General features: G+C 36.8%; 1 protein-coding gene across 1 annotated transcript in view; it reads right to left on the bottom strand.

The window, feature by feature from the left end:
- net (atonal bHLH transcription factor 8-like protein net) overlaps positions 1-25,787 on the bottom strand; it is a 40,795-nt gene that overhangs the window by 3,078 nt on the left and 11,930 nt on the right. The window lies entirely within an intron of this gene.

The following is a 25,787-nucleotide window of genomic DNA, read 5'->3' as shown; positions in this document are numbered from 1 at the left end:
TTGAAATGTATATATATATATATATGATGATTGTTATGATGGATATATGGTTATGAAGCAAAATATAAAGGATTGCACAGAGTGTCTCACAATCGACTGACGGTTTTAAAATGGGATAGCAAGAAAACAGTGACAGATATCAAAGTCATTCTTGAGGAATATAAATGTGCGAAGTTAGGAATTTCAGGTACGTCATTCGTGTTGCAAGGGGATGCATAGTTATTAAAACAAACAAAGCGACTTTCTATACGGACGCCCTGTGCCCAAAAACCCAATTAAGAGATGTTTCCCTGTCTCTCTTGATGCCAACAAAAAAATTCAAAGTTTCTAAGTGCAATATTCGCAGAAATATTTGAATTCAAAAATCGAAGAAAAGTTTGGGAAAGAACCGTTTTCCGTTATGCTCTCTTTGCTGCCTTTTTCCCAACTTTCCTCCGATTTTTGATATCAAAAAATACCTCTGCGAATATTGCACTTAGAAACGTGGGATTTTTTTTGTTGGCATCAAGAGAGACAGGGCAACAACTTTCTAATTGGGTTTTTTGGGTTTTTTTTATTTTTTTTTTATTTTAACAGCTATGCATCCCCTTGCAACATGAATGACGTATCTGAAATTCCTGACTTCACATTTATATTCCGCAAGAATGACTAATATGTGTCACCGTTTTCTTGCTATCCCATTTTGAAAACTATCAGTCGATGTGGGACACTACGTTATATTCATAAGTTACACCGAAATCTGTTGATGTACGTACAAAAGTACGCATTAATTCACACAATCTCTAACTTACGTTATTAAAATTGTGTTCATTTCAAAATGAAGAGTTATTTTAAAAGTGTGTACATAGGAAACTCCCCCCGCTTTTTTACAGCCACCCCTCTGTTAAGAATTTTCTTGTCCAGCTGTGGGGTCCGCAAAAGAAGTTTTTCTCGGTATTTTCATTGAAAAAAATAACGCTGAACATGTCGAATATGTGAATTGAATATTTATATTATTCAATTATTGTTATTGAAATCATCTCTATGATTAAAGTGAAGACAATGAATTCTAGTAAGCTTTGTTGAAAAAACGAAACGGTCAAAAATACGGGAAGGTCTCGTAAAATACAAAGCACACGGTCTCTAATTATCACGCAAGACATGACGTGACAAACCTCACCGCAAATACGTAGTTGTTGCAGTTACTGTCAATAATAATGGTCAGTAATACTGTTTCACTACAATCGGTTTACCCACGCCATCGCTGTTAAGGCGAGGCGTATTTACGGGGTGGGGGGTAAGAAGGCTATTGACCAGGGTGAAAAAGCTCGGATGGGGGGTAAATTTGTGATCAAGAACATTAAACTAGAACGGGGAGGGGGAGAAAAATCATAAATCTACTTCTGTTGTAACGTTCACCACGTTTTAGATGTGACCATTCTAAAAATCTAAAAACTGCTCAGAATATTTCTCAAAATATATAAGTGAATGCATGAGTTACGGGGCTTTTTTTTGCGTTTTACAAAGAAAGTCTCAGTGATAAATGGTTTTATCAACTTCGCGAGGTTTTCCTACCTGTCGGTAACTAGTCGTGAAAATATAGACTAATTGAAGTGATTTTTATGCTAACAGCTGCCGTTTATTTTTGGTACTTAATATTAAATACGCAAAAGAGAGCCGCATTTTATTAATGCTCTTCAGCTGCTCGCAGGTGCACTGCTCAAAATCGTAACGAAATCCACCTGCTTCTGTCTCTTGATCACGAGACGCATTCCACTGCTATCTTCTCGTTTCGTAATAGCACAATCTTGCTATCCATATATTACAACAATTTCACCAAATAGGTGTAGTCCCGAAAGTTCGAGAGAGATTCCGGATAATCGAAGTATACTGGGAATTTTTCGAAATTCCTTATCAAAACGCTTTACGTATTTCTTTCGTTTGATTCTTAGAACGAATACGAGTAATTTCAGTTTCAAGGGGTCTTGATCTCTAGGCTGGAATCTTCAGTGGACCCCCATGCTCGAATTTTCCACAGGCTCTTGTATAATAAATTTATAATGTAAAAAATAATAACAGACATATATCGGGGCCCAGGGATATCAGGGACCTTGTCAGCCTGACTCTTATAAAGAAGCCATCGGTCCTGACAGATCTAATTTTAACGAACCAAGTGCGGTTCTCAACGTGTGCGTTGCGGCTCCTATGGGAGTCGCCAACCTCTATCAGGGGTGCCGCGAGGAGTTGGTGTAGTGCAAGGATTTTCAACTGCTGACGCACCGCGGGCCACATTTTCAGTTTCAGCCAGCCCCGCGGGTCACTAAGCTATGCTACACGTATGCTATCAAAGAGCCCGACGGGATACAAGTATCCCGCGGGCCGTGCATTGAAGACCCGTTGTAGTGATTTATGCATGTTCAGTGTTTTGAAGTGATCCTTTTCTAAACTATTCTAGGGAGCAGCGGGTAGAAAAAGTTTGAGAACCACTGAAGTAAGGCATATTGAATTGAGAACAAAATGGGTGACACTAAAGAATAAGTACGAATACAAAGTCTAAGGGCCCCGCCACCCATCTAAGAGCCACCCCTCACCTCCTAAAGCCGATTTATGTTGTTTTTTGGATAATCCGAGCATGGCTTCACAAGGGTGGAGCTGACAGGGCTCCAGTCCTGGGGCCCGGGTTAATTACCGTCATTTTTTTGTTTCTTTCATGCTACGAATTCATTATAGGAAAGTCCGGCTGGGAGGGCTCACCGAAGATCCTAGCCTAGGGCCCTGCTCCAGTATGTGGGGAGGGGGGGGGGTCATGAATCCGAGGTAGCCTCTCGATTCTACCTCGGATTATTATCTAGATTCTATTCTAATTCAACTTATAATTTCAGCTTGAAAGTTTATACATGTTTCACCAAAGCAATCTTTCAAAGCTTTATCATTATTTCATTGATTCATCGGGAAGCAAGAAATAAATCAACAGAAAAAAAAGTATAAAATTCATCAAATAAGTCATGTTATAAACTGAGAATGTATTAAATCTGTGACCCCTTGAAAGTCAGTCTAAATCATAGCTTCCCAACCTTTTTCGTCCCCCCCCCATCGCCCCTTTCTTCAAAAATGTTTTTCTCTCATCGCCCCCAACGCAATCGAACCCATAGGATCCAATGTTATACTCGTAGCTTCTAGCCCTCCCCCCCGGAACATTCCATCGCCCCTAGGGGGCGTTAACGCCCACGTTGGGAATCACTGCTCTAAATTAAAACCTCGAGATAGTAATGATTCATATGTGCTGCCATCTATAGAAAACCTACAGAGCTCTAAGATCTGGAGTATATTTTTACTTGAAAAATGTAGTGATACACCTTGAGTCACGAGTTCAATTCGTACCTGAAAGTTTCTCGTGTTGTGGAAAAATCCGTATCTCGAAGCAAACTTTGCTTTTAAAATAATGGAAATCTCTTGAAAATTCGTTTCATGCCCCCCCCCCCCACAATATTAATATTCGTACGAAAATCAATTATCATGATATAGTACGGTGCATTTCAATGTAGGATAAAAATGTAGTTTTTCTTCGAGTCTCACATACAGAAAAACAATTGCTTAAACCTGTTCGAAACACCAGAATATACACACACTTTCATGCGTGAAATAAGATTTTCGCTTACGTTATCAAGTTCGTAACTCAAATCGTTGTTAATTCGTGAACACATTTTTTGCTTCCAACGGGGTTACTCTTAACTGGAGGTACCACTGTACTACCGTAAATACGATTAAAAATACATCCTGGTTATAAAATGCAATTACGAGTTTGAACCATTTTTTATTCATCAACAATTTTCTCGAGTTTTATATTATGATGATAGTTTTTCCTAGTATTTTTATATTCGTTATGTTTTGATTCAGCATAACCAAAATCACATAGTCGCATAACATATAGCATTCTAAGCGAGTATAGCATGGCGAAGTATAAAATATGCTACGTAATAGTTATGAGTATGGAGGATATACGAATATTCCCGACATACACACAATACGAAATTTCAAAAACATTTACCAGCAGATGGTAAATCTTATTCATTTCAGTACACGGAAACACAAACAAATCATTAACAAATAACGACATTAATAAAGGATTGCTTCGTAATTTCACTAGAAGCCATGACGAAAAACGTACATATTACTTAACACACGAGACACGTAATGCTTAATTTATAACGAAAACATTTTGCAAACAACCCCCTTGATTATTTCAAACATCATCGCCATCGCGATTTTATATACATATAATTACTGATTTTTCCTTTTTTTTTTTTATTTTTCAAGGTTTTTCATTTTCACGATCGACCATGATGAGGTCGGATGGATTGAAAACTCTAATAACGTCGAATCCAATTATTTAGTTCAATATTATTTCGTTAATTATAAGGCTGATGAAAAGCAAGTTCTTTAATGCTCTTCGAAAAGCGTTCGTTATTTCATTTAAGTGAGAGAAGCAATTCGACAGCCATCGCCGGTTACCGATAAATTAGATTTAGTCCGACAAAACGAACGCATCTGCTTTCGAAAAGAAGTTGAAACAATGCTCCGGGGAATGTACTCCAATTTAGTCGCTTCACAGTTTAAAGCCCCGTGGAACAGACAAAACGGAAACCAACCCATTATTTCCCAATTTTTTGTACGAATTTCACAAAAGGGAGAAAAATGGATATAAAAATGTTGATCTCACGTTCCGTATCGATGTACTACGAAAATCACGTTCAGTCTCCAAACACAATAAAATAATTAAACGAAAAATTGTTGAGTGCCAAGATATACTGTGTTGTTTAGATCATTAGATCAGACAACTCAAGAGTGTGGTTGATATCCGTATCCCTCTTGCTCACACACCATCGACCATCATTAATTTCAACTTGCATCCACTGGAAACGAACGCGTTGTCTATACTCTGGGTTATGTCACTGAAGGAACTTGCTTACGCCATTCGTCTCTAGATACAAACAAAACGACTGAGCAAGATGGAGTTTTCTGAATCGCATCAAAAGTCATTAGAAGAATGAAAACGAAAGCAACATTCTGGGATATAGAAAGGAAAAGGAATAATAAACTATTGCCAGATGGCTGCTGAGCCTATTGACATGACATCAATGATACAAACACAAAGGCAACAGGCAAAATGCTAATAGAGATTTGAATAAAAAACAGAAATAATTTCAGCAACGATTTCAAGGTATCCAACTATGTTAAAAACGTCATTTTGGAAGAAAATATCAATTTTTTCATTTTAATTTTTTATGAGTCCCATTTCTTGTGATTCCAAAAACAGGCCTTTTTTGTTTATACAGCATGACGCTTAGAACCGAAGTTATGTCCACTTTAGTGTTGCGTTTTTGCATCAAGTAATCTGTGAATAAAAACTTTAAATGCATTTTGGGAAGAATACTGTTTTTGACATTTTACTTGAGTTTGAAAAAAATCATTTCTACAAATCTGTTGTTACAAAATTTTGATATGATATTTTTCCATATATTGTTAAGGTTTTGTACCAAAATCTAAGGTCTATCACATATATGTGTTTGCAGAATTACAGTGTTACACACGGTATTTGTAGAATGAAATGTCAAAAAGTTCACATGCACATCAACAGATTTTGGTGTAACCTATAAGCATAACATAGACTCCTTTAAATTTTGCTTCATAAAATGCATATTCACTAGCTGAATGTACTGCGAAAATAACAAAACATTTCATTCATAGAAGTTTTTGCAATCGTGTTTCGAATATTACATGAACTTAGCTTAACATTTGACATAAAAATGACTTTTTCATGCAAAATGACGTAGGTAGTCGGAAATTTATTATTGTTTCCACCATTCTGATACATTTTCTAGCAAAAACTCACTTCAGTATAATTTTAATAGTAAAGTGCTAAGAGAAAGGTAGTCGGATACATTAAAATGAAGACGTTTATGATTTGGAGACAACTTTTTTTTCTTATGTCGTATGACATATAAGTCATATGAATGCAAACCCCCGTGAAGATTTCCACTGTCGCGAAAATCGATTCGATCTCTCCCTCGAAAAGGTGTACAGCCAACCAATCTGCCTCCATCAAACACAGAAGGTTCCACCATTACCGCCACCCACAATTCATCCCTTCTCTCTCTCATTCAAACTCGCCAGATGCAATTGGGAGGCATCTTTTAGTGAAAGAGGCTCGAGAGCAGCAGCAGCAAGTTGGGGAATGGAGCGTGTGTTTTCTACAGAAGAGATGCGATGGGAAGAGAAGGTTTGAGTTAAGCCGGCTGTGAACAGCAGATGGAGGCGTTGCAGGAGCTTTTGCGAGGGAGGCAAGAATAAACTAGTGGCAATGAAGGGAATGGATCAAGTTGGGAAACGGGGGTCGGTCGCTCCAAACACAATAGGCTACCCACGGAGTGCGTTTCCAGAATGGAAGATTTATTAATTCTGTTGCCGATTGTTCCTGCGACTGAAACTGATTCGGGTGATCAGAGCACAATGAGCCAGTTTTAACGGGCTTTTGTGCTTCTAAACAAAGATCACAAGTGGAGAAATCGAAACAAAAACGACACAGAGTGAGAAGGATTCAAAAGCGGGCCTCAAATAATTATGTAAATGACAAACGGCGTCCTAATCATGTGTTGATGAGAATTGTCATTTACAAGTGGTAAACGGTTGCCGATCACTCGAATATAACGCACTAAATATTTCGTAATTTTATTTAAAAATATAGGTTGTGCTGTGTTATCGACAAGGCCTCAAGTTTAAACATGAATACGTCCATTACACCTCGTAACACTGCGTAATACGACACGTTTGGCCCATAGTAATCAGTACTTAAGATGTGTTCAAATTAATGGGTATATCGTGGGATTTGTCTAAACTATTGTAGATCTATCGATTGGTTTCTATCTGCATCTTGAACTTCATGAAATCTAGCGTAAAATTACCGTATATACTCGTGTATAAGCCGACCCCACCACTTCAGGACCACCAAAACCGCAATAAATTGGAAACCCGTGTATAAGCCGACTCCAAAAAATCCGTCATTTCAGAGAAAAAAAAATTCTTATATTTTCATGCAAAATGAATAGCTCTCTCTTCTCTCTTACGGAAATTTACAATAGAAAATGATTCAAACTTTTTAATCCACTTCCTCTGAGTCTCCAAACTCATAGTAATCCATCAGATCGTTTTTATCCTCATCTGGGCTGTCATCGCCATTGTCACTTTCAAAGAGGATATCATCTTTAGTTCCGTCCATCGCATTGCTGATGCAACACTTTTTGAAGGATCGGATGATAATTTCGGTGGAAACAGAATTCCACGCCTCATGTACCCATTGGCAAACTAGCCCAATGTCAGGTTTCTTCAAGGCACCACTTTTTGTTTCTTTATCATCGGAACTCATCCATTCGATCCACAAATTCCTCAAATAGTCTTTGAGAGGCTTGTTGATGCTCACATCTAAAGGCTGTACAATCGACGCGTTAGCCCACCTGGTATCAAAGCCAATGATGTTTTCAATTTCTTTGCCTCGGCTTTGACATTATCGGTTCTGCGGGGTTTGAACATATCCCATACCATTAATGCCGGTTTCTCGAACACTTTTACAAAAATGACTACTGATTGTGGGGTCAATATTTTCTCATCAAAAAGTGACCCGAGTATAAGCCGAACCCCTACTTGAAGAACGAATTTTTCCACAAAAAAACTCGGCTTATACACGAGTATATACGGTATTTCATTAGGTACAGTGCCGCAGTTCCGGTACCCGAACCTGAAGACGAATTCTAACCGGTGGGGTATCATCCGATTCGTTTAAATGATCCGTAGGTGCCAAAAACACACACATATATAGTATATAGTTTCCAAAACTTGTTTCTGTTTTAAAACACAACCGGTTCGGTCAGATAGCTGGTGTACAAGGCGTGTTCAGTTGAAAAATATCTATTATATGTACCAAACACACAACGCACTACAACTGTTGCACTAAATCTAAAATAGTTTTTACAAATATCTTCGTATTTAAGTTTTTCAATATTCGAAGATTTATCGCATCAATTTTTACATCAAAAAATCAAACCAATTACTCGCTTTTAGTTCGATATATAGAAAAAGCATACTAAACCAACGGTAAATAATCGAACACACGTTATGATTTCTCTCAAGCACAATAAGCTTTTTATTCCCATTACTATCATTTGACAATAGCTCGGAACAGGAACTAACTCCATCATGTTCTTAATGACCTTGGAATCTCATCTAGAGTCCGATGAAGTGAGTCAATGCACCGGGGTACCACGAGCAAATTGCATGCCAACACCTTTAACAACTTCATGAAAAGAAATGCCGTGTATCATCAGCAAATGATATCTTTTCAAAAAAAAAAAAAGCAAACAAGTGCGGAGGTGAACTGAACCTGCGTATGAAAATGAAATGAACGTAATCCCATTTTTTATAAATGCATTTCTGTGCACTCAGAATATTAGAAGTATAGAATTTAGTAGGATTTTTTTTTAAATAGCCGAATAAGTGAATTAACAACATTGCGACTTAATATGTTGAAATTATTAGATATTAATGCCAATTTTATTAACACTTTTTTCACAATAAAATTATTTTTATGGTGCTCAAAACTGAAACTAAATAGATTTCATCCAGTAATTTTATTGTGAAAACAACATGATTGAAAATTTCTCTCATATCAGATATGAACTTAAGTGACATTAAATTGGATTTTTTGGAGAAAGGAAAAGAAAAACTGATTTTTTCCCGAACTAAATATTAACTCTCTCCACCTCCATAAAAATGTATTGAAAAAACAAATTTTTTTTTCCAAAAGCGGATGTAAATCGGTGCTGTTTTAGCATATTTTTAAATTAAACAATACATCAACCCAACAATTTAATTAATTAGAGCAGGTAAAGGCTGATAAAGCAGATAAAGTCTTACTTAGCAAAGTTGAATAATTTCCACCGCTAATTTTATTTGCAATTTCCTCAACTTAGTGAAATTTTATAAATCTCTGAACACGTAAAATTTCAGCAGCTCTCAAACAATGACAAGGAACCAACTCCTGGATGAAAAAGTATTGTACTTACAAAACCGGATTTTGTACTTACACTAAAAGATGTTTACTTTCTAAAATACCAAAAAAATTGAGAAAAGAAGTTGATATAATGGTTTTTCTACCATAGCTTAAAATATAATATTAATAGGGCTGAGATGCGATTAATCGGTTCGGTTAATCGCGGTTGAAAATTTTAGTTGAGTTAATCGACTCGATCAATCCGATTTAAATTCGATTAAAATTTTTATTAGTTCATAATTTATTTTGATTTTTTTTATGAAACCGACTAGATGTCTTAAATTATATTCCTAGATATAGCATTTCAGATAAGTGACCGTGATCCTATTTAAAAATACTTGAATCATTATTTTCATCAAATTTTTCATCATGGGAGGAATACAAGTCGATTCAACGAAACCTGGTGATGATATTAGTTTTGAATTAGGTTCGATGGAAGTTTTTTATAGAAAACAATACCAACATTTGTTGTCTTCACTGGGAACAACAGTTTTCATACTTGGGAAACATCACATCTCCCCCCCCCCCCCCGCTCCTCCAGTATACTATTTGGGAGCAGTTTCTAGGAAGAAATGTAACAGTATGAAGATCGAATCAGTTCCGAAATCAGTGACTAACCTAAAATGAATGGTTTGTAAACAGACAAGATCTTAGCGAAGAAAATGCCAAAATGTTCAGCATTACAAGCATGTGCAGCCTCAATTTCTTAATCTATTTCATTATTTGTTTTCATCTAGCGAATAAGTGGGTGAAATTAATAAAATATATTTCTGTAGCATCAATGAATAAAAATAAAGTTACCTAATAAGTTTATTATAAAGTTACTTATAGCATTTGAAGTACCAAAAAAAGTATTCGATTAAATTTTTTTTGATTAAGCAGTTAAAAATTTTAATCGATTTCCAGTCCCAGCGCGCCGTAACTAGGATTTTTGCCGCTCCCGCAACTTTAAAATTCGATAATTTTATAACGGGGTTCTTTGTTCCCACCTAAAACTGCCACCCCCCAAATTTTTCCGCCTGGGGCAGTTGCCATTCTCTAGTTCCGGTCTTGCCCAGCACTAAATATTAATACATAAACATTAATATCTCGATTCTAAGGGAAAACAACAAACAAAATGCCAGTTTGTCTCCGTATTGGTGGTAATACCTATCAACAAAAACAAAAAAAAGGAGACCCACTCTTGAGAGTGTCTGTCTCTCGCACGAATGGGATTTTGTCGTGGAAGAGCAACAACATCTTTTAGCGTGACTCCATGGAGATGGTGTAGAACATTGGGATGAGAGAGAGCAAGCACAACGATGGATGAATGGATGCTGCCGCTGCTGTGTGGAATGGATGCAAAGAGACGAGGTGCGTGCGTGGAGCAGGTGCCACAACGGATCGATTGCTCTCTCTTCTCTTACTACACCAGCTTTTCCAACATATATCCATCTGCATCATTGTCCTCTCTCCCAACAACGTCGACAGCAGGAACAGCGGCATTCTTTACAAAGAAAGTCGGTGCAAAAGACAAGCATATATTTATACGTATACATACCACACGCACTTGCTTTTACTCTGTCGCCCACTCATAACAACAGCAAAGGAGGTCCCTTTTTTATATTATTCTCCTTCACATTCTACAGCAAAAATTCATTCCATACTTCTTTTTTTTCTGCATTTACAAAAACGAATCTTTGCTCACGTTTTTCTATCGGTGCGTGTTCACGTGCACATTTGTGTCTTTACAGGTGAGTATGAACGTTCACACATCTTTCACATATATTCGACAGTTTTTAAATTTGACTTACTTCGAAGTTCTTCCTCTATTGTCTTGCTTAAGATTATTATTCCTAGTACGATAACTTTTGAAAGAAAATCTTCATGTTGGAGTTCAATAAGAAGATCGCGAACGATGTACTAAAAATTACACCAGTGGTTTTCAATCTTTTTCGATTCGGGAGCCCTTTTTAGTATATAATTACTAGGGCGGAATCCCGTAAGCCTCTTTTTTTAATTTGTTTTTCAAATTTACTAAGTTATTTTACTTTCCTTGAATGGCCGCGGATTCCCAAGGGCTACCGGTTGAGAACCGCTGAACGAACAGTGAAATTTACAGAAATTTTCAATTTGCATTTTATATTTTATATACGGGGTATAAGAAAAATTGAAAGATGAATTAAAACGAAAATCGAAATTTGAAAAATTGAAAGCACAGAAATAATGCAACGGTTGTTCTCAAGGGGAAACCCCCAACATTGTTCCGAGGTCAAAACGTTTCTGGTGATTATAGGCGTAAGCAGAATTTTCTCAAGGGGGTGTTTCAATTTTTTTTCTGCTCGGGAGGGGGGGGGGGGTTACATTTTTTTCTGCAAAATAACACTATAATCTCGGCTTGCCCCCCCCCCCCCCCCCCCGCGTACGCCAATGCTGGTGATGCTAAGCCTAAAGCAGTGCAATCTACCATCCGTTCCCCAACGTTTTGTCTGACAAGCATTGGAGGTTAAAAGACATATATAAAAAACAGCAAATACCAAGAGAAACATAAAACATAGCATAGAAAAATCGCAGAGTAGAACAACGAGCTAATGGATATTATGTGTCTAGTGGTGATATAGGCCTACTGTATTTCAGATGTGTTCTTCTGAAAATAAAATGAAAATATATATGTGGTAACGAACTATCTTACACTGGTCTTCGTCCTTTAGAATGCAGTTGCTGTCTTATTGGATTATATGATCACCTGTTTACAGCAGGTGAGAATAAACTCACTGCTGCTACTTCATGTGAAAAGGAAAACAAAAGTGTGGGAGATGATAAGCTGCCCTATAGATAAGTGATGCAATCTTTATTCATAATCTTACTAACGATAAAGTATCAGAGAATATGCCCTCCATGGTTAGCAAAATGGTGGCCATGGTAGTAAATGGTTTTATAACAATTAACAGGCCAAATGAAATAAAATGGCTCATAATTTTGAATTTTTATGTTTTATTTTAAATAGCGTAAGGCCGGTATTACACTATAAAAGTTTGATAAAATCCCTTTTATAGAACTCAAAAAATTCAACCAATAAAGCTCATAGGTTACATTCGAGCAAATATAACCGATAATCTTATTGGTTGAATTTTTCAAGTTTTATAAAAGGACTTTTAGGAAACTTTTATAGTGTAATACCGGCCTAATACGATTTTAAAACAGAAATCACCCATCCTTGTCTGTGCAGTTTTTCCGGTGGCCTCTCGGCATCTACTGTAGAAAACAGTATGAAGACTCCCAATCAGAATACCTTGATCGGGCATTCTGATTGGAGAGGATTCAATAAGTTTCATTTCTCAAAAAATTGTTTTTTAACAAGGGATTCTATTTCATTTTAGAATGCCCATCGTTCAAAACTTCATTTTAATAAGTTTCATTGAGTGTATAATTCACTTCTAATAAAAGATTTCGTTTACCAGTCGTTTAAAACGATCATTTTTTAAGCAATTATTATCATAAGCATCAGTCCGCGGTCCACATATAGCGGCTACAAGAGCCACATTTGTCCCCCCCTCCCAGTCAATGAGGTTGTGTATGCATGATCTAATCCGTACCACGTTGTTAATAATTAAAATATTTAAATTATACATTACATCGTGGAGTTTTCATCATCTACATTTTTGCGTAACAAGACATGAGCTCGTACATCTTTCAAATAGGACATACTTCTTTCTTTTCAATCAAAAATTTAACTGCAAAATACGCCGATTAGTTTTTCCGACCAAAGAACAGACATGAAATGATATAAAACACACACACAACGCGATTTAATATATCGGATGGTCCTTATTTAGAAAAAAAATGGAAGAAGGGTCGCGCGTATCACCTTAATGGAAAACCAATGTTGCAGTCGTAGATGTATGTATCGGACCGGAAGGTTTCCGATGACGTTCATCAGATGGGGATCTCGTTCATCCCAAAATTGGTCCGAAACGACTGGTTATTATTATTGTCATTATTATTATTTTTTCAATCTATTAATAGAGAAAGAGAGAGTATAAACGCTGAAACTTGAAACAGCTGGAAACATTCAGAGTTCTGTGAATCAACTAAATTACCAGAAAAAAAAAATAGAGAACGAGAGAAGTTTCAATGTAGAATAAAGCTGTGGCTATATTGATCGAATTGCTCTCCTTGCCATCATCAGCAATAGCACAACTTGCTTTATATACAGTAGTATTCCCCCTGCAGAATTACAAGTCGGGCGGGTGTAGAGAATTTCTCAACTCTCCGTGTTTTTTTTTTTTTTCTGCCACCCCCGACTCTTTCGAATTTTTCCTAGACATTACACACAGATGGCATGATTTTGATTTCAGCTGAGCCAACCCTCAACACGAGACCGCGCTACTGAAATCCTGTGTGACTCAGCAAAGCCCGTGGCATGCTTCATCCTTCTTTCTCTTTCTGTTGGATTTCTGGTTGCAGAGTCAGCTGTGATGTACCAGAGGTAAGAGAAAATAGAGTAGAATTTCGGATGGATCGGAGAAGCAATGTGTGTGTGTAAAAAATATTTTACCGTAAGGTGGGTTGTATGTAAGGCTGGAGGTGGACGAAGTTTTTTTCAGATTCGGTGGCAACTGAAAAGCGCTATTGTGATCCATCTGTATGAAGTGGATTTACGCATAGCTCTTTTTCTCCTGACTAAAAATAAGATAAAGATACTTCGAAAAATTAAAAGAAAAAAACCGATAGTGTTGGATCGGAGAATTTGTAGGGATTTATTTTATTCGTGGTACTTGACGAATGAAAAACTATACGATATGGCAATCATCTTCTGTATCCTATGGTGAATAATAATTGAGGAACACTGAATTTCATCTTTAACTGCGAAGATGAGTTTTATTGAAAGAAAGAGATATAGAAAATCCCGACCAAAAAAAATCAACTGTCAACATTTTTTTTCTAATGGCTAAAGACATTTTTATAAAATGTGAACATCTTATATTCCCAAGACATCTTTACGACCTGTCCAGGGAATTTGTTAGTGTTAGTAGACGTCCATCCCCGAACCGAGATTCGAACCCAGACCTGCAACAGTCAGAAGCTATTTTGGGTCGGTAATATCAACTATTTTGCTAGCAAACCACAAAACTTTCGAAAGATGACACACAGTTTCCGAAGAGATGGAGAAAGGTGATAAAGAGTCATCGTTGTAATACAGGGTGTCTCAATGGGTATGCAGAGATATTCTCAGATTCCTAATGAAATCATCGAAATGAGTATTTTGGTGTGTGACGTGAGTATTTCTGAATATAAAAGCACATCATAGTCTAATTATTACTACAAAATTTTGTAGACTAGATTATAGCCTATACATGACGTTTTTTTAGAGACCCCCCCTCCCCCCGATGTTATATATTAAAATGATTGTATCGATCATCTTAGTCGGAATCTATAGAAATCTCACGCTCGCACAGATTAGAACACCCTGTAAAATATAAAAAAATATATTTTTTGTATGTTCTACTTACTAATGAGCGAAATAAGCATTTCAGAAACAACAGCATCCATACAATTATTTAGATAAATGTATTCTATATTGTTAACACTTGGTTGATTTGAAAAAGCTTGAGATTAGTCTTGCCGAGTGTTCAGCTCACAAAAAGCAGGTCAGTCAAGTGAATGATTTCATATTCCCAAGGGCACAGTGACACGTTCAGCTTTAATCATAAGCTTGGAGTGGGGAGCTACACCCTGAACACATAAAAAATAATGGGGGAAATATATACAGCTTTGAACAATCAGCAGCAGATGTGATTGGAATGAGTGCTCCTTACAAAAGGGGGTGGGGGGGGGGGGAATAAGCTATCTCACTTTTTTTCAGTGCCTGTACAGACGTTTAGGCGCACGTGTGTAATCAGTAGATCGAAAATATTGGTTCAGCACTGAGCGTCCACTATTATCATTGTCCAATATGGCTAACTTATCCGCTTATATAAAACTTCAAGTGTAAAAATATTGTTTCAAATGTTTTCGTTTTCATCATTCTAGATGCTTTTGAAGTCAAAAAAATAATTTTTTTTAAAGTTACAAAATTTACATTTTCACGCGTTTTCCGCGTCTTATAAGCTATTGCACTTAACTGGTTAAACAAAAAACCCCATCGTTTTATGACCGAAACTGACAGTTATAGCTAATTAAAGTAAGAGAGCACCCTTTTTGATGAGAAATGGAGGTCACACATACACAGAGTTATTCCTCTGGCAAATAATTTTGACAAATTTTATTTATTTATCTGGAGCACCCTCACAACTCCTTATGTTATGTCATTGAATTAAATCTGAAGAAAACCATACTGATAATTAGATACAAATTTTTATACCGTTCATTAACCCTTTATTCGGCCGTGTTGCTCTGAAAAACAACATGGTTTTCTTAAATTTTTCAAGTAAAGGCACTTTATATTTTGTGAGCTCATTTCAGCACTAATGCTTCTAATCAACTCCTAAGCATCCGATTTTTACCTGTGAGCTGTTCATGAAGTTTCCATGATTATCAGCGGAATGATTCAAAGGCACTCATGCCACGTATTTCTTGACAAGAAAAGCAAGAACGATTTTTGACCCTTTAATTTTGGAGGGAAATATCATGTTTGGAGAAGACATATCGCTGTGAATTTTGTTCAATAGCGAGATAGAAAAGTAAATTGGCAAACAATAAATGACTTTTTTAAACTATTCAAATCTATGTAAATCATATAAATACGGTATGTTTCCTGAAGTGCACAACATTCCATATTTTTTGAGATACTGACAATAAATTTTTTTGTCATGCAATATCATTCAGGGTACCTCATTTGGGGTACCTCAGGGACACCCTGCCTATTGATGATTGCGACACTATTTTTCCTTTTAATTATGATCTCTGACATCGTTAATAGTACCAGACGAAAACGAAAAGAACACAACTATTTCATTATTAAACTCATAATATATTTAAAAATTTAAAATATATTAATAAGATGTAAAATAAGTTTAATATATTAAATACTTTTAAACTTATTAATATATTGTTTTGCAGGAAAACTTGGTTTTCAGCCCAGTTTTATTTTTCATTTGTTTTATTTTTTTGACAGAAAGCTTAGTTTTTCAATGCAGTGATGCCTCGGCTTACGAACTTTTCGGCTAACGAATATTTTTTCGTGGTTTTCTGCCTAACAAATACGGATTCGGCTTCTGAACATTTTCGTTGACATGGGTGCGCGCGCTAACATACAACCGTCACGTCACGAGCTGAGTTTTAGAGCCAATCATCATCAGAATTGGTCACTCGAACCCTTCCACCTCGGAATCTTTTTCTAGATATGCAGTTCACTTCTTTTTTTGAAAGATTTTGAATCATTTCATGTAAAATGAAAGATTCAGCTAAAATAGAAAATGCATTGGGGGAAGCTATGTTTTCAGAACGCGTACTTTCAATGCAAGTCTCTTAGCATCAAACTGAACATTATGGACATTCTAGGAGGTTATCTTTTGCATCTGCATGTACCAGATACAGAAATGAGCTGACCAAAGCACAAATGGATACGGGACACCTACGAACTCAACTGGATTGTGTCGTGTAGACTGTCTTTAGTGGACTAAAGCTGGCGTTGGTTGTGTGCAGTGTAAAATAAAAAGATCTCGTCTTCTTATAAACTTTCATTTATCTAATGCTGAATCGGTTCATTTTAGCTTTCGATCAGTTTTTGTTTTTTATAGTGTTACTTAGTGTTTTAAAAAACTTATCTTCACATTTTGGGTCGTTTCTGAGACAAATTAAATGATTTCTCAGAGTAACCTATGGAAAATCACGTTTCGGTTAACGAACGTGACTCCGGAACGAACTATTTTCGTTAGACGAGGTGTCACTGTTTATGGGATAAATATGGCAACTAGATTAAGAATCTGTATTCTCGAATCAAAACGTTCTGAATACACACAGGAATAGAAAAACTTGGGCTATAGTTCCTATAAACTAATATAAACGTTCTTTAACAGTTCGAAAAACTCAGTTTCTCAATTTAATTATTTCCTAATGAAATTATCTCTAAATATCTTTAATTATCTTTATCTACTGATAGCCTCTCCGGGCAGCTACAATCATCATTCATTAATTTTTAATCAAAGGGGAAGTTCATTTGTTACTTGGCTCATTCGGAGTTGATTTTCTAGAGAATTGGTAACGTCCATACTTACATCTTCACTGATTTCATTTACTTGGCTTAACACGAGAAATTTCTTTATATACAACTATTGTATTGCCCTTGCAGAGAATATCGACTTTCGTGTCCAGCTGAGCTCTCGCCATTTCATGAAAATGATGAAAAAATATGATAAATATATATATATTTGAAGGGGAACATTGGAGAAAAAATAGTTCCGTTTTCTTTAGGTCTATATACCTTGCCGCCATCCATAGAGGAAAAAAAGAAAACAAGAGGAAAGCGTCGATAAATTTCGAATTTCTCCGAATCCCGTAACCTAGAGCGCAGGTTCAATAACCAACTTCGCCAGATGTCGGGGTCTTTTCTGGAAAAACAAGAGGAGCAATACGCGTGGGAGAGGCAGAATACAAGAGAAAAGAGGATGGATGAATGCAAGAAAAAGAGATCAGCAGTGGATAGAAGAGTAGACAAGGGAGAAATTGGATGGGAAGAGATAGAGGAGAATGTGTTTGAGTGCTCTGCTACTAGAACAGAAAAGAAGGCATAGCCAAACGCATCTGGCCACTCGTTTTTGTCCACCATCACCCACGCCCAATCCACGCCATGCGCCTGACGGTTGTCGGATCAGCAGCAACGAGGAGGATGGTATTGGGATGGCATCTTCTGCAAGGTCCAAAACTCTCTCTCTTTCTTCTTGCTTGGCGTTCAACTCATCTCTGCTGCTGATAGCCGTACAAAGCGCGCGCGCGCGCACAATCCATACAGAGACCCTTCTTTTTTTTCTCAAAAAGTATGAAACAGCCACTTCGTGTAGTTTCTTTTCAATTTGTGTTCCTTTTGCTCTTTCCTTTCAGAATAGGTTTTTTTTTAATATTCTATTCACCACATTCTTTTCTTCGGCATTCGGGTGAAAAAAATATACCCAGAAACAGATTGAAGAGAAAGAGACTGGTATGATGCTACTGTACTTTACATATCGGCTTGCTGTTGCTTCAACTCTATAGATTGATGCCTCGCTTTAATGATAGTTGATGATGACGGTTGGCTCATAGTCCATTCACAAAAGTTAGAGGTGTAATCTTTCTTCTCTGCCCCATAAGAACATCTCGACAAAAGCTGGGTAAAGGTATTATTAATAAAATCTGGATAAAGGTTAATTTTTTAACCACTTGATCTAGACAAAGGCGGACCATTCCTACAGAGACCAGGACGCATTATTTCCGGACCTCTCTTCTCCTATCTTCCGAAAATTTGCCATCTTGAAGAAAAATATTCTGCATCGTCTTCATGAGGTACAATGATGGTACAGAGCCTAACTTAGATGCTAATAGTATTCCATATAACCCGATACCCATCTTTTAAAAAAAATAGTGTCCCATCTAACCGTAAAGAATCGCTTGCTAAAAAAAACATAAGCACAGCATAATGAAATGCAACACTTTTTGATGGCCATTGTACTTAATCTGAAATTATTAGACTCTCTCCCAATGGTTAATAAACACACTTTTGAATACTTGTCTGAGTACACACATTTCTGGAAATTGAAAAGCAAACGTTCTCCTATAGCAGAGGATGGTGACAACCGAGCGACACCAGCTATAGAGCATCACGGGCCATTTTGAAGTAGTTTATCACTCTTCCGCTTGGCGGTCATACCCAAGGCGGAGTAAATCCGGTATTCCATATTAATTATCCAACTATTCCATAATCCCCACATTTCCTACATTTGTTTTCATAAATAAAATACAGAATCTCAAAGAGAAAAGTTTCTCTGAAACCGTTCCTTGATACAGGTAGCCGTTAAAATTTTCTTTTTATATATTTATTTAAAAACGTGTTCCCCAAGAGATCTGTGGTTCATCCAAGAAAATTGTTAGTGACAAGCACATCCGGATTCGAAATCAGATGTCACAGCCGAAAACGCTACTTCTACTTTTACCTGTGTCGACCTGTTGTAACTCTTCGTACTGAATTTTGAAATTGCACGGAACGGCAAAACAAAATGCTTCCGTATACTATAGTAAATTTCTTTTCTACGTGTCTGTTACTCTGTGAGAGCAGAAATGTCTCGGCCATGCACAGCTTAGAGAGAACATTGCCTAATAGCCAGCCATCTGGCATGGATTTCCTCCTCTGCGACTATACCGAAAATGAGTAAAGTCAAGTGAAAGTGAAAATGAAACTACCCTCCTTAATAAAAAGTCTCCCTTAAGGGAAAAGCTGAATGGAAGCGGCCTTTTAATGAAGAGCTGGCTAACAATAAATCCATAAGGAAAAATTCCAGACCCGCAAAAAGTGAGGTGGCTTTCAGAGAAATTTTACTGTATTTTCATTTAAGTGGTAACCAAGGCTTGACAAATTCGAGATTCCAGGTCACAATAATGATGAAAAAATTGGAATTTGCACCGAAAAGTATGTACGATAACCGAATTGAGTCACGACAACTCATTTTCAGAAATTATTTGAAATTAACGTTAGTTTGCACCACCGTTTTTACGGGGGGGGGGGAAATATACTTTGTTTCTAAAACGTTTAGCTGTGCCTAATTATTTTCCAACTTGTCAAGCCCTCTGGTAAATGACGTTTTTAAAAAATATAAATATCTTATTTTACAATGCAAAATGGACCCATTATCGACGTACGAGAGTGTCGACAGATGCAGTGAAACCTCGCTACAACAATATTTTTCAGATCTTATTTGGAATTGCCTAGTATCTATTCTTTGATACAACGATATCCTTTATTACGATAAAAATCCCTCCATAATAATTATATTTTAAAGAGATTTTGAAACCACTTAAAACGATATTCCTTTTATATTTCGCTCAAAAGCATCTTCAAAAAATATTTTTAAGCAACTCATTAGTTTTTATTCTTCAGGAGGTACAAGTGATAGTAAATTGTCCATGGCGATAGACCGGAGTTGTGCTCGGTTTGAAAAAAAAGAACTGTTGTTGCTACTTTCTGTGCAAGACAAACAAAAGTATTTTTTGTGAGGTAAACCAACACCTTCTATAGTAGAAGCTAGCTACAGATGGCGCTGGGTAAACTCCTCTCTACAGGATGAAACACCTGAGTTTTTCAACTAAACAATTAATTATAATTTTGTGCTGCCAATATATGCTCATAACTGCATTTTCTGGCGGTACTAACAACGACGATTTGGAAGGTAACAACGTAAATTTGGTGGAGCGTGATGATGCTGTCATGCTGTCACTCAATATAACGATAATTCCTCTACGACGATATATTGTTTCTTTGAACGTTGAATATCGTTATATCGAGATTACACTGTATATGGAAACAGTTTTACAATATCTCAAGTAAAGAGAGAGACTCACTGTAGTAGTCAAAACCTATAAGTGGTATACCATCAACATAAAGCTCGGTTTTGTCTGATCCCTTTGCCTCCTGTCTTAGCACCAGGATATACCCGGTGATAACATAAACAGGGAGAATCTGGAATTAGAAGATGGGAGAAATCTGTTGTTACCGCGTGCCTGCCGATGGGGTCCAGGAATAAACCCAAGCTGGTAAAGGCTAAACTTAGAGCTAAACTCGAGAATCCCACGTGAACCAACATGAAGAAGCCACACACCTACAGGATAGAGAACCCCCTGTTTCAGCACAGATGCATTATCTCCTTAAACACTCAACACTGGAAAAACGCAAACAAAACCAAAAAAAAAAAAAAAAAATCCGCCATGATTTTTATTTTTTGTGAAATTCTGAAAGAAATCGAATATCAATCTGACTAAATTTGAATTCCAAAAAGGCAAGCAAAATTTTAGGGTATGTCCCATGAAAAAAATACAAAACTCAATACTATTGTTGAATCTATGGTTAGTGTTTGGATGAAAAGGTAATAAAAAGAAGTGTTTTTCCCCCGCGAAATCATCTTGCAGTTGACCTTTCAACTTACGGAAGGGAGAAAGTCGCAATGAGCTGAAAAAAGGACGATAGCGGGGTAAAAAGATGAACATTCTGAACATTCTGATGGCACGTGGGTGGTTTTTCGCTTTTCAAGAGAAAGAGAGTAAAGGCGTGCGAGGAATTCAACAACAATATTTGTCATGTATTTGTAAGATGGCCTATAGACCCACACTTTAAACCAGAGTCATGCAACACCACATCACCGATACTGCCAGTTTTGAAGAATCAACAAATGATGCGCTGGAGAGTACAAATTTACACATACCGTACATAATATATTTAAAACTTTGTACTATAAATCAATTGCTAACCTCGTTTGCCCCTTTCAGGGCTTCGCGGTCGTTTATATGTACTGCATTATTATACACTGTAACGCAACCACTCTCTCTAGATTTTAATTCGGATTTTTTTATTTTATGTTGTAAGGGCAGTTAGGTAATTTTATTTGTTAACCCCTTTTCTCTTTTTTCACTTGGTAAAAAATTAAACAGTAAAAAATTGTGGAGTTTTAATATTCGGTGTTTGAAGGGAATCACCTTTTCAATAGCTTGAAAAAAAATGAGATTGTATAAGGGGTTTTTTGTTTCTCATTTTACATCTGGAACTTCGATCTTGTCCCTCTCCAAGAGTAATTTATGGCTATATGCTATTCTCTTTTTTATTGCGACGTGCATATTCTCTGACGCTTTTATGAGGACAATTTCACTGAACAACTTGAGTACGGTGTGATGTTTCCTAAAACACGAAATCAGTTAACACCATTATCATTACGTCTCCCATCTGAATGAACGTTTTATATGTGTATTTTCCATTCTTTTTTTTCTTTTTTTTTGGCAATTTACACTAATTTCTAGAAAAAAAAGGGGTACACACAAGCATGTGCTTTTTTTTCAACACACAATGATTGTCAAAATAGATCTCCATAACATAAGCATTGCCAAATCTCTTGGATCTACCCCGAAGTGGAAAGATTCAGATTTCTTTCAGTAATTTGTACCCCTTAAAGAGACTGCAATAAAGAAAATTGATTCTACTAAACTACATTCTCTGAAAAGACGACTATATCTTGCCTTTTCCTTTATCGTTCGAGGAAGCAGTAGTCTGCGTGGTGCATTTGAGATATAGTAACAACGGATACTTTACTAATCAGAGTTGGATTTTCATTATAGGGAGATAATTTCTTTTCATAAAAAAAATCATCAATACTTTGAAAAGCTCAATTCCAATATTTAATTATAGATACGATTTCCTGTGATGAATTCGTCTACTACTGTGAAACCTCTCTGAAAAGATACCTCTCTTTAGGGTTATTTTTTTTATCATTCATCATTTTTGTCGCACCACGGTCATTTTCTGTACGCGAGGGCTAATTAGACCAGGACCTAAAATTTATTGCCTATTCCGAACGGCAGCCTTTTCTTTTCTTTCATACTCACCAAGAGGTTAGTGCTCTGGATGTGGGACTCCCTGCGGTAGCAAACTATTTTTTTTTTTTGTGGCCTGGAATTTTTCTCTTGAGATAAAATTTAAGGGCCAATTTTATCCAGCTTCCTCCTTTCAGCGCAATTTTAGGGTGAGGAAAGATGCTTTCGTTTTCTTATATATTCAGTAAGCAAAAGAGAAGTAAATGTTCATTACTCAATTGTATAACTCAAATAAGTTTCCCTATTAGTTTGCATTGAGGAAATGTAGTTGCTATACTGTATAAAGCGATTCAATTATACGAAAAAGGCAGTTGTAGTGAATGACATCCTAGCCACGTAAGTATGGCTTATCTCTTGAATAATAGGACAATTTTTTAGAACTGTGGTATCAACTAATTTACCTAGAATATCACTTCAATTGAGACAAAGATATATATAGTAATATATACAGTACAATGAAGAACAAAAAATTTTTAATAATTCCAGACTTTTATTCCGTGTGGAGAGGAGGATCATGGTTTGGTTGTTTTTTTCCACTCTGTATACCTTAGATATAAAATAGAATATAGGTTTCCGAGTGGTATTTTTCAGTAGCAAAAGCTCTAAAACTTTTCATTTTGTTTGCAATAAGAATATCTGTACCATAGAAACATTCATGTTTGTTTGGGTTTCGTGGAATCATTTTATAATCAACAAGGGTTCTGTGCGAAAAAAAAAAAACTTTAGAAACTTCTGCATTAGAGCACTGATGGAAATGATTTATTTTTGCACATTTATGGTCCGAAAGAGAATTTTTTTCCATTTACCTCTATCAAGGGGTCACCTCTCTAAATAGCCAATTCACAAAGGAACGGAGGATGCTACTTTAAAGTGAGGTTTTACTGTATTTCAGAAGACTGCACAAAAAATATTCCCTCTTGTTTTTTCCTTGGTCATCTAATATATTTGCAGCATTTAAAATAAACGGGTAGTCAATTTAGTGTGTTCCTTGTTGTGTTCTTTTTTTATTATTAGACTCGTCTTTTACCACTTGTTTAACGTCGTTACTGCTTCTTGACAGTTAAGAACGCGGACTCGAACACATTACTACAAGTAAGACTGCCAAATATGTTACAAAGGCACGCGTTCGGAATTCTCGGGGCAAGTGCTCGGTGAATTTCATCCAATTTTCTTCTCGCAACTAATCTGGTGTCTTCTCTTTTAACTTGAACAACATCATCACCAGACCGCCGTCATGGTCCATTTAAAAAAAAAGTGGGAGTAAATTGGGGAGAGTGAAAAGACAGCACACGTCCTTTCCCCAGATTCGAGCACAACACACAGTCTCATCATTGCTGGGAAAAAAGAAAGACTACTGACTCCTTTAAAACAAACCACAGCTGAGAAAAGACATGCAAAAAAAGTGCATGGGGATGGAGCAGACTGCAGAGTATAAGATTCCTTCCATAAATCGTCGGCGTGGAAAGAAGCCTAAAACATGTGCGATTCTTGTTTTTTTTGTATATATATATTTTTAAAAAAAAGCCATTGAACCAACCATATAGAGACTGCTGTTGTTGATAGACCAGTCAGTCACCAGGCGGACACCTTGCAAGGAATTCGGACTCGTTCTCACGACTCTTCCGCTTAAAAAGGGTGTCTGGTACAGGCCATCTGGTGAAAGAAAGGATACGCCTACTTAGACCTTACCCTGCGTATATAGATCGGGAGGGAACGAGTGGGATGTTTTATGCCTTCTAGATGCCAGTTCTAGGAAACAAAAATCACTGCCTGTAATAATCAGGAACACAAAAAAAAAACCTGGGACCTCCGACGTACTTTCCTCTTTCTTTTGTCGCTGCGGTATTAAGATACGGTTACGTTTTGGCCCGGTACTCACCCTTGACTTTTAAGATATAAATCGCGTGCCATGTGGTTCGTATTAACGCACACAATGTACACTAGCAATGATTCATTATACTTCAAATAACTTATAATAATAGAACTATTGGTGACGCCATTAATATATTGGCTCTCGAAGTTTGCGTCGCGGCTGTCAGGGAAGTCGCCAAACGTTGTCAATTACATCGTGTCTTGCTGAAGATATTATTGTGTGCCTAATCAGTGGTCACATGCAACCAGAGTTTTTAGGTATTTATACAGTTATTATTCACATCAGGTACAGGGAGCGGTAGCCCGGTCGATAAGATGCTCACCTAAAGTACCAAAGGATGTTTAGAGGTGTCACGAGTTCGATACCCGGTTCGTCCTTGTCAGAAAACTTTCCTGACACAGGGGTACAACAAAAAACGGCGACTTGACCGCAGCAAAAAATTGCTACCGCAGGGAGTCCCCCATCGAGGGGTTAGCGCACCAACCTCTCGATGAGTATAAAAAACAAGCCTGCCGTTCAGAATCGGCAATAAATTGTAGGTTCCGGTCTAATTAGCCCTCGTGTGCAGAAAATGACCGTGGTACGACAAAAATGATCAAACATCAGGTACATGTTCATAGCGTAACGGAAGTCACGGGGGCCCAAAAGTTGTGAAACCAATGAATTAACCCTTACAGTGGCAATCCGAAATATCTCGTCAAACTTGATCTGCTTCTTTCGGTAACCCAGAAATATCTCGGGTTCTTAGCACGCTTTTATTTTCAATGTGGCAGTTATAATGCGGATCAATAAAATTTTAAAAACCGCTCATATATGGCTAATGCGATTGAGGGAAAAGAACTCGATCACATCAGGCCATCGTTTGTACACCAATGTTCAATATTGTGAAATCAGTTGTGAGCTCTGCATGAAATTCTTTTCTTTTCATTTCAAGTTTCCAGGTTTTTACGAAGGATGATTCAAAATTTTTTGTACAAACTTTAAGGGGGGGGGAATATATATCGAAAACACACAAACTATCATATATTATCATAGAATGAGCGGTAGAATCACAATAGCAAAGGCAATAGAGGGTGCTTTAATAGAATTCACTAGAAGTTAAAGTACGGTACGATACCCAATTTTTTTCGACGAATTTCCTGCAACGTGTGCTATCAACCTTCCAAGGATGCATGTAGCTATTTGTTTTATAATAGTGTTTGCATCTGAATGGATTGTATTCGAATATATATTCTGTAACGAAAAATGCTTAAAATTTGCCCCAAGAATTCCAATCACCCTGTATAAATCGAACATTTCGAGTTACTT

Source organism: Pholcus phalangioides, unplaced genomic scaffold, assembly GCF_987345545.1.
Source record: "Pholcus phalangioides strain wild (caught in Gottingen) unplaced genomic scaffold, Ppha-v1.0 ptg000011l_1, whole genome shotgun sequence".
In the NCBI taxonomy this organism is placed as follows: Eukaryota; Metazoa; Arthropoda; class Arachnida; order Araneae; family Pholcidae; genus Pholcus; species Pholcus phalangioides.
This window is presented reverse-complemented; position numbering and strand designations above follow the sequence as displayed.